Consider the following 7,500-nt stretch of genomic DNA (forward strand, 5'->3'; position numbering starts at 1 on the left):
CCACTGAGGCACACATGCACAGCTCTTTTCTAGAGGCATTATTTAAATGTATTCTATGGTCAGACACCGGTGTGTGCACACAGGGCATTTCTCACTTCTCTCTATAAGTAAACTTCCCATTTTCATCCTCTTCCATCCCCGACTTTAACGCTCTCTTCTATGTTATAATGGAGACTTTGCAATTTTAGCAAGTGGAGAGAAATTGGAGAACCACTTTTGACTCCACACTTCTTCTTCACTTACTTCTTTTCTCAATATACTGGGCTTAGAAAATGGTATCAAGCCATCCTTATCATCAGTAGGACACGGAAAGAGGCACTAAGTCTCCTAACCAAGTTCAACCACACTCTGCAACTTAACCATTGCACTACAAATTAGGCACGGGGCATCAGCAAAGGCAGCCAATGTGCCGATCCTTTATACATTTTGTGTAGTACTTTTCTTACTCGGAGGCAAAATCAGCACTTTAACTGCCCAAATCATACAGATTTTACACATGTACCACTCTATGCACACATAGGCACACACCTTGCAGTTCTTCTACACACACTTAAGCTAAAAACCCATTCTGTCACGTCAAAATTCTGCAAACCTATTACATATTCAGTGCGTCGGCATAGAAGCACTTTTTAATGCCACTAAAATGCACAAGTAGTTAGACTGAAGATGCAACCTGAATGAGTTTACAGTATGTACTCCACTTTATTAATGATTAGTACTGAGAAAGTGAGGACTACAAGAGTATTGGAAAATACTTTTTCCACTCTGAATGTAAAGCAGATTGTGTGACCATTGGCCAAAAATGACCACGAAGGGACTTTAACCCTCAATCTTCTGATCCGAAGTCAGACGCCTTATCCATTAGGCCACGCGGTCATCCGTCCACCTGACATGATTTTTATCATGTAGGTGGTATGCATGGATGGAGAACATATTATTGAAAGGTATTCAGGTTTACATCCCATAGTGTTCTTTCAGCTCTTTTCGCTGGAAGCACTTTTTTGGAATCTATATATTGAGAATTTTATGAGTACGATATGCTTTTGTTTTCCTTTTTCCATACAAACCTCTTTCCTCATGAGTTTAAAGCTCATTTGTATGCTCTACATAGCTCTGGACGTTTCCAGACGTGGAGTGAAACTGTTTTGAAAGTAGTACAAATTGCTCCTTCCTGCATATGCTAATTTTTCACACTCACATAGGTTGTATAAGTTTTATGAATCCTGGCTTGACCTATTCAAGTAGCTGAAAGCCTGTCACCACCTCTAGAAACAAGATTCACACCAATCCAATTCATATAATTTTTTCCAAAGGAATATGTTCTGGCCGGTCGAAAATGCATCTCACAAAAATAGGCATTTAAAAATCTACTTTGCAGTTTCAGAACACTAACATGACTGTGAAGTGTACACAAGTAAAATGGGACCGTTTCAAAGTACCTAATCCCTCATAAACTTCCGAGAGGAAGCATGTAATAAATCTACCTAATTTTCTGGAAAAGAAAGAGGGAGGATTTTTGTTATCACCTCAGATGGGACTTGAACCCACAATCCCTGGCTTAGGAGGCCAGTGCCTTATCCATTAGGCCACTGAGGAACACATGCATAGCTCTTTGCTAGAGGCATTATTTAAATGTATTCTATGGTCAGACACCGGTGTGTGCACACTAGGCATTTCTCACTTCTCTCTATAAGTAAACTTCCCATTTTCATCCTCTTCCATCCCCGACTTTAACGCTCTCTTCTATGCTATAATGGAGACTTTGCAATTTTAGCAAATGGAGAGAAATTGGAGAACCACTTTCGACTTCACACTTCTTCTTCACTTACTTCTTTTCTCAATATACTGGGCTTAGAAAATGGTATCAAGCCATCCTTATCATCAGTAGGACACGGAAAGAGGCACTAAGTCTCCTAACCAAGTTCAACCACACTCTGCAACTTAACCATTGCACTACAAATTAGGCAACGGGGGCATCAGCAAAGGCAGCCAATGTGCCGATCCTTTATACATTTTGTGTAGTACTTTTCTTACTCGGAGGCAAAATCAGCACTTTAACTGCCCAAATCATACACATTTTACACATGTACCACTCTATGCACACATAGGCACACACCTTGCAGTTCTTCTACACACACTTAAGCTAAAAACCCATTCTGTCACGTCAAAATTCTGCAAACCTATTACATATTCAGTGCGTCGGCATAGAAGCACTTTTTAATGCCACTAAAATGCACAAGTAGTTAGACTGAAGATGCAACCTGAATGAGTTTACAGTATGTACTCCACTTTATTAATGATTAGTACTGAGAAAGTGAGGACTACAAGAGTATTGGAAAAGACTTTTTCCACTCTGAATGTAAAGCAGATTGTGTGACCATTGGCCAAAAACGACCACGAAGGGACTCGAACCCTCAATCTTCTGATCCGAAGTCAGACGCCTTATCCATTAGGCCACGCGGTCATCCGTCCACCTGAGATGATTTTTATCATGTAGGTGGTATGCATGGATGGTGGTATGCATGGATTATTGAAAGGTATTCAGGTTTACATCCCATAGTGTTCTTTCAGCTCTTTTCGCTGGAAGCACTTTTTTGGAATCTATATATTGAGAATTTTATGAGTACGATATGCTTTTGTTTTCCTTTTTCCATACAAACCTCTTTCCTCATGAGTTTAAAGCTCATTTGTATGCTCTACATAGCTCTGGACGTTTACAGATGTGGAGTGAAACTGTTTTGAAAGTAGTACAAATTGCTCCTTCCTGCATATGCTAATTTTTCACACTCACATAGGTTGAATAAGTTTTATGAATCCTGGCTTGACCTATTCAAGTAGCTGAAAGCCTGTCACCACCTCTAGAAACAAGATTCACACCAATCCAATTCATATCATTTTTTCCAAAGGAATATGTTCTGGCCGGTCGAAAATGCATCTCACAAAAATAGGCATTTAAGAATCTACTTTGCAGTTTCAGAACACTAACATGACTGTGAAGTGTACACAAGTAAAATGGGACTGTTTCAAAGTACCTAATCCCTCATAAACTTCTGAGAGGAAGCATGTAATAAATCTACCTATTTTTCTGGAAAAGAAAGAGGGAGGATATTTGTTATCACCTCAGATGGGACTTGAACCCACAATCCCTGGCTTAGGAGGCCAGTGCCTTATCCATTAGGCCACTGAGGCAAACATGCATAGTACTTTTCTAGAGGCATTATTTAAATGTATTCTATGGTCAGACACCGGTGTGTGCACACAGGGCATTTCTCACTTCTCTCTATAAGTAAACTTCCCATTTTCATCCTCTTCCATCCCCGACTTTAACGCTCTCTTCTATGCTATAATGGAGACTTTGCAATTTTAGCAAGTGGAGAGAAATTGGAGAACCACTTTCAACTCCACACTTCTTCTTCACTTACTTCTTTTCTCAATATACTGGGCTTAGAAAATGGTATCAAGCCATCCTTATCATCAGTAGGACACGGAAAGAGGCACTAAGTCTCCTAACCAAGTTCAACCACACTCTGCAACTTAACCATTGCACTACAAATTAGGCAACGGGGGCATCAGCAAAGGCAGCCAATGTGCCGATCCTTTATACATTTTGTGTAGTACTTTTCTTACTCGGAGGCAAAATCAGCACTTTAACTGCCCAAATCATACAGATTTTACCAATGTAGCACTCTATGCACACATAGGCACACACCTTGCAGTTCTTCTACACACACTTAAGCTAAAAACCCATTCTGTCACGTCAAAATTCTGCAAACCTATTACATATTCAGTGCGTCGGCATAGAAGCACTTTTTAATGCCACTAAAATGCACAAGTAGTTAGACTGAAGATGCAACCTGAATGAGTTTACAGTATGTACTCCACTTTATTAATGATTAGTAATGAGAAAGTGAGGACTACAAGAGTATTGGAAAAGACTTTTTCCACTCTGAATGTAAAGCAGATTGTGTGACCATTGGCCAAAAACGACCACGAAGGGACTCGAACCCTCAATCTTCTGATCCGAAGTCAGACGCCTTATCCATTAGGCCACGCGGTCATCCGTCCACCTGAGATGATTTTTATCATGTAGGTGGTATGCATGGATGGAGAACATATTATTGAAAGGTATTCAGGTTTACATCCCATAGTGTTCTTTCAGCTCTTTTCGCTGGAAGCACTTTTTTGGAATCTATATATTGAGAATTTTATGAGTACGATATGCTTTTGTTTTCCTTTTTCCATACAAACCTCTTTCCTCATGAGTTTAAAGCTCATTTGTATGCTCTACATAGCTCTGGACGTTTCGAGACGTGGAGTGAAACTGTTTTGAAAGTAGTACAAATTGCTCCTTCCTGCATATGCTAATTTTTCACACTCACATAGGTTGTATACGTTTTATGTATCCTGGCTTGACCTATTCAAGTAGCTGAAAGCCTGTCACCACCTCTAGAAACAAGATTCACACCAATCCAATTCAAATCATTTTTTCCAAAGGAATATGTTCTGGCCGGTCGAAAATGCATCTCACAAAAATAGGCATTTAAAAATCTACTTTGCAGTTTCAGAACACTAACATGACTGTGAAGTGTACACAAGTAAAATGGGACCGTTTCAAAGTACCTAATCCCTCATAAACTTCTGAGAGGAAGCATGTAATAAATCTACCTAATATTCTGGAAAAGAAAGAGGCAGGATTTTTGTTATCACCTCAGATGGGACTTGAACCCACGATCCCTGGCTTAGGAGGCCAGTGCCTTATCCATTAGGCCACTGAGGCACACATGCATAGCACTTTTCTAGAGGCATTATTTAAATGTATTCTATGGTCAGACACCGGTGTGTGCACACAGGGCGTTTCTCACTTCTCTCTATAAGTAAACTTCCCATTTTCATCCTCTTCCATCCCCGACTTTAACGCTCTCTTCTATGCTATAATGGAGACTTTGCAATTTTAGCAAGTGGAGAGAAATTGGAGAACCACTTTCGACTCCACACTTCTTCTTCACTTACTTCTTTTCTCAATATACTGGGCTTAGAAAATGGTATCAAGCCATCCTTATCATCAGTAGGACACGGAAAGAGGCACTAAGTCTCCTAACCAAGTTCAACCACACTCTGCAACTTAACCATTGCACTACAAATTAGGCAACGGGGGCATCAGCAAAGGCAGCCAATGTGCCGATCCTTTATACATTTTGTGTAGTACTTTTCTTACTCGGAGGCAAAATCAGCACTTTAACTGCCCAAATCATACAGATTTTACACATGTAGCACTCTATGCACACATAGGCACACACCTTGCAGTTCTTCTACACACACTTAAGCTAAAAACCCATTCTGTCACGTCAAAATTCTGCAAACCTATTACATATTCAGTGCGTCGGCATAGAAGCACTTTTTAATGCCACTAAAATGCACAAGTAGTTAGACTGAAGATGCAACCTGAATGAGTTTACAGTATGTACTCCACTTTATTAATGATTAGTACTTAGAAAGTGAAGACTACAAGAGTATTGGAAAAGACTTTTTCCACTCTGAATGTAAAGCAGATTGTGTGACCATTGGCCAAAAACGACCACGAAGGGACTCGAACCCTCAATCTTCTGATCCGAAGTCAGACGCCTTATCCATTAGGCCACGCAGTCATCCGTCCACCTGAGATGATTTTTATCATGTAGGTGGTATGCATGGATGGAGAACATATTATTGAAAGGTATTCAGGTTTACATTACATAGTGTTCTTTCAGCTCTTTTCGCTGGAAGCACTTTTTTGGAATCTATATATTGAGAATTTTATGAGTACGATATGCTTTTGTTTTCCTTTTTCCATACAAACCTCTTTCCTCATGAGTTTAAAGCTCATTTGTATGCTCTACATAGCTCTGGACGTTTCCAGACGTGGAGTGAAACTGTTTTGAAAGTAGTACAAATTGCTCCTTCCTGCATATGCTAATTTTTCACACTCACATAGGTTGTATACGTTTTATGTATCCTGGCTTGACCTATTCAAGTAGCTGAAAGCCTGTCACCACCTCTAGAAACAAGATTCACACCAATCCAATTCAAATCATTTTTTCCAAAGGAATATGTTCTGGCCGGTCGAAAATGCATCTCACAAAAATAGGCATTTAAAAATCTACTTTGCAGTTTCAGAACACTAACATGACTGTGAAGTGTACACAAGTAAAATGGGACCGTTTCAAAGTACCTAATCCCTCATAAACTTCTGAGAGGAAGCATGTAATAAATCTACCTAATATTCTGGAAAAGAAAGAGGGAGGATTTTTGTTATCACCTCAGATGGGAATCGAACCCACAATCACTGGCTTAGGAGGCCAGTGCCTTATCCATTAGGCCACTGAGGCACACATGCATAGCACTTTTCTAGAGGCATTATTTAAATGTATTCTATGGTCAGACACCGGTGTGTGCACACAGGGCATTTCTCACTTCTCTCTATAAGTAAACTTCCCATTTTCATCCTCTTCCATCCCCGACTTTAACGCTCTCTTCTATGCTATAATGGAGACTTTGCAATTTTAGCAAGTGGAGAGAAATTGGAGAACCACTTTCGACTCCACACTTCTTCTTCACTTACTTCTTTTCTCAATATACTGGGCTTAGAAAATGGTATCAAGCCATCCTTATCATCAGTAGGACACGGAAAGAGGCACTAAGTCTCCTAACCAAGTTCAACCACACTCTGCAACTTAACCATTGCACTACAAATTAGGCAACGGGGGCATCAGCAAAGGCAGCCAATGTGCCGATCCTTTATACATTTTGTGTAGTACTTTTCTTACTCGGAGGCAAAATCAGCACTTTAACTGCCCAAATCATACAGATTGTACACATGTACCACTCTATGCACACATAGGCACACACCTTGCAGTTCTTCTACACACACTTAAGCTAAAAACCCATTCTGTCACGTCAAAATTCTGCAAACCTATTACATATTCAGTGCGTTGGCATAGAAGCACTTTTTAATGCCACTAAAATGCACAAGTAGTTAGACTGAAGATGCAACCTGAATGAGTTTACAGTATGTACTCCACTTTATTAATGATTAGTACTGAGAAAGTGAGGACTACAAGAGTATTGGAAAAGACTTTTTCCACTCTGAATGTAAAGCAGATTGTGTGACCATTGGCCAAAAATGACCACGAAGGGACTCGAACCCTCAATCTTCTGATCCGAAGTCAGACGCCTTATCCATTAGGCCACGCGGTCATCCGTCCACCTGAGATGATTTTTATCATGTAGGTGGTATGCATGGATGGAGAACATATTCTTGAAAGGTATTCAGGTTTACATCCCATAGTGTTCTTTCAGCTCTTTTCGCTGGAAGCACTTTTTTGGAATCTATATATTGAGAATTTTATGAGTACGATATGCTTTTGTTTTCCTTTTTCCATACAAACCTCTTTCCTCATGAGTTTAAAGCTCATTTGTATGCTCTACATAGCTCTGGACGTTTCGAGACGTGGAGTGAAACTG

General features: G+C 40.0%; 8 non-coding genes across 8 annotated transcripts; all 8 read right to left on the bottom strand.

The window, feature by feature from the left end:
* Positions 1 to 803: 803 nt before the first annotated feature.
* TRNAR-UCG (transfer RNA arginine (anticodon UCG)) lies at positions 804 to 876 on the bottom strand. Its single transcript has one exon. It is a non-coding gene; the product is annotated as a tRNA-Arg (tRNA).
* Positions 877 to 2,391: 1,515 nt separating this feature from the next.
* On the bottom strand, positions 2,392 to 2,464 carry TRNAR-UCG (transfer RNA arginine (anticodon UCG)). The gene has a single exon. It is a non-coding gene; the product is annotated as a tRNA-Arg (tRNA).
* A 652-nt stretch (positions 2,465 to 3,116) lies between these two features.
* TRNAR-CCU (transfer RNA arginine (anticodon CCU)) lies at positions 3,117 to 3,189 on the bottom strand. The gene has a single exon. It is a non-coding gene; the product is annotated as a tRNA-Arg (tRNA).
* A 795-nt stretch (positions 3,190 to 3,984) lies between these two features.
* Positions 3,985 to 4,057, bottom strand: TRNAR-UCG (transfer RNA arginine (anticodon UCG)). The gene has a single exon. It is a non-coding gene; the product is annotated as a tRNA-Arg (tRNA).
* Positions 4,058 to 4,704: 647 nt separating this feature from the next.
* TRNAR-CCU (transfer RNA arginine (anticodon CCU)) lies at positions 4,705 to 4,777 on the bottom strand. The gene has a single exon. It is a non-coding gene; the product is annotated as a tRNA-Arg (tRNA).
* Positions 4,778 to 5,572: 795 nt separating this feature from the next.
* TRNAR-UCG (transfer RNA arginine (anticodon UCG)) lies at positions 5,573 to 5,645 on the bottom strand. The gene has a single exon. It is a non-coding gene; the product is annotated as a tRNA-Arg (tRNA).
* A 647-nt stretch (positions 5,646 to 6,292) lies between these two features.
* TRNAR-CCU (transfer RNA arginine (anticodon CCU)) lies at positions 6,293 to 6,365 on the bottom strand. The gene has a single exon. It is a non-coding gene; the product is annotated as a tRNA-Arg (tRNA).
* Positions 6,366 to 7,160: 795 nt separating this feature from the next.
* Positions 7,161 to 7,233, bottom strand: TRNAR-UCG (transfer RNA arginine (anticodon UCG)). Its single transcript has one exon. It is a non-coding gene; the product is annotated as a tRNA-Arg (tRNA).
* Positions 7,234 to 7,500: the final 267 nt, after the last annotated feature.

This window comes from Triturus cristatus, chromosome 4_1 (assembly GCF_964204655.1).
Source record: "Triturus cristatus chromosome 4_1, aTriCri1.1, whole genome shotgun sequence".
Taxonomy (NCBI): domain Eukaryota; kingdom Metazoa; phylum Chordata; class Amphibia; order Caudata; family Salamandridae; genus Triturus; species Triturus cristatus.